Below are 2,516 nucleotides of genomic sequence, written 5' to 3' on the forward strand. Positions count from 1 at the left end.
CTGTTTCTAATTGAATTGTATGGATCCTAAGTCCCTTTTCGTACCCCTAGGGTCGATATTTTCGACAAAGTTGGCTAGTACATTAGCGGTTTTTCCTCTTAGTTGTATATATAATACTATATTATATTTACTCATTGTTTTGACAATAAAGCGTGAGCACTTTTTTCATCTATTGTAAACTTATATAAACAGCTGATTATTGTTATTCCGCCAAAATGAAAACAAATGAATTTAAATTAAAAAAATGCCTAAACAATCAGAAAAAAGTAAAATTATAGATTTTTTCTTTTTCAAATTCAATTTTTAATTTTAGAAAGGAATTTTTTTCACTTTGGATCAATTAAAGTTGATCTATAGCGTTTTTTGGTGCAGTTTTTTTTTAATTTTCCTGCAAATTCTTGCACTGCTTTATTTTTATTCTGCAAACCAGTGTTTCCATTAGTTTCTGTAGGTGAAGATGGTTCGTTTAAAGCTGAAGTCTGTGAACATGACGATGAAGGTTGCATATCGGTGGATTCACCTTCTATGTCTACAGAACCTGTATATTGTATGACTGGGATTGAGCAGTATTCTTCTAGATTTGCAAACCCACAAAAGTCTATTTGGTGATCTAATGTGCTTTCAGTGACTGGAGTGCTATTAAGCCCAATATTAATAGAAATCGCACTGTCATATATTTCAAAGGGGAATTCGGGTGTTTTATTTCCAAAAATGTTGTGCAATTCGTCGTAAAATCGACACATCTTCCTTAATTTATCTAAAAAGAAAAATATTTCAATTAACGATGAACATACAAAACGATTACTTACCTTGTACTGATGAGACGCCTTCATCGGCTTCAAGCAAACCTGCTCCGGTCGACTTTTTCCAAGTCTCAGCTTTGTTATAATTTGATTTAAGATTTTTGACTTTCCATCGGACAATGTCCCAAGATGCATCTAACTCTGTTACTTGCAAAAACTTTCTGTAAAATATTTGGCTTCTAAAATATTTACAGATGTAATTAAAATTTGAATAAAAGCACACATTTTTTAAACTTACTTCAAAATCTTGTCGATCTTGCAGATATTCTAATAATTGCTTTATTTCGGCATCAGTCCATCTTTTATTGTTTAGTTTTTCACGTTTTCTTTTTATTTTTACATTTGCACTAATTTTTATTTTTTAATATTTATCGAACAATTTATAACAAAAAATCAAGTCTAAAATATTTTGGTGAATAGACGATCAGCTGTTTAGTTTTTTTAGTTTTAGTTTTATATTTATCAAGCTTATATACTAGACCTTTTTTCATGGTAAATCTAATACAGCGTTGTATATTTAAAATAAGTGCATTTTGTTGTTGCGTTGATGTAAATAGTATTATTTAGAATATACCTACCATAGTTAACATGGATACAAGGGTACTTTACCACCAAGAGTGAAAACCGCTATTATATCGGTATACAATTCCAAAACATGCCTTTACAAAACGTCATCCTATACAATAGATTTCAGTTTTTACTATTCGTAACTTTCACTCTTATGTTGCCCATTACAATAACACTGTAAGTCCAAAATTTTGGGTTTATTTTGATCATAGTAATCGATATTTAAACAGATATCGATATTTTTGAGTTAGACCATAATGGTATAGTGGCATGCAGCCTGGTATATAAAAATAATGATACTACCATATTGAATGGTGTTTCCTAGAGGCATGTTTTTGAGTTGTACACTACCACAATATATTGAAAACTTAGGTTAGGTTAGGTTAGGTATTCAGGCTGCAAAGACGCACACTTGGGTCCTGTTGGTCCCTTTGTGATACCTGTAAAGATAATAATATATAAAAGAAAGAGGGTAGAGGATAGTAGAAGATAGTTTAGGATTAAGTCATAGAATAGAAATTGAAGTGGAGGAGAAGATTGAGAGGTCTGTCCTTGCGGACTAGTCTATTAAATCCCAATATCAAATTTTGTTTTTATCTCTGGAAAAAAAGAGAAAATACTACAAATTTTGAGAAAAATCGCCATTTTAATGATATTACATAAAAAAAGGGTACAAATCCCTAAAAATTGTGGACCAAATGGGCCAAAATATATCATTTCGGTTGATAGTAAACCCTTAAAACAATTTAAAGTATAAAACAAATTCGATCTAAAATTTGTGTTTCGTATAATATGATCAAATATGAAATACAGGAAAAATTCGTATACTTTTGTGAGACAATTTTATGGGCTTTTTAAAAAAAGCTAATTTAATTTAAGTAAACGTAATTTTTTTAATTTTTAAAAAGCGTGTATCAAAGCTAAAGACTGTCTAGACAATATAACAAATTAATTTTTTTTGCACACAAAAAATATATTCTTTTCATAGTTCACCTAAATTCGAATACTTATGAGAGACACTGTATATCCATCAAGCATGATTAGTCAATCGCGTATAATATTTATATCATCCATTATTAGTAAACAACAACAAAGTGAGCAGCTCAAATACAGTGAATCAATTAAGTAATTTGCATATGTAAAATT

General features: G+C 29.8%; 1 long non-coding RNA gene across 1 annotated transcript; it reads right to left on the minus strand.

Annotated features, from left to right (window-relative positions):
- Positions 1–451: 451 nt before the first annotated feature.
- On the minus strand, positions 452–1,880 carry LOC111689491. The gene is made up of 3 exons (XR_006940095.1): positions 1,042–1,880; positions 817–982; positions 452–757 (listed from the first exon to the last, which is right to left on the minus strand). It is a non-coding gene; the product is annotated as an uncharacterized LOC111689491 (long non-coding RNA).
- Between the last annotated feature and the right edge of the window lie 636 nt (positions 1,881–2,516).

Source organism: Lucilia cuprina, chromosome X (genome assembly GCF_022045245.1).
Source record: "Lucilia cuprina isolate Lc7/37 chromosome X, ASM2204524v1, whole genome shotgun sequence".
Taxonomy (NCBI): Eukaryota; Metazoa; Arthropoda; class Insecta; order Diptera; family Calliphoridae; genus Lucilia; species Lucilia cuprina.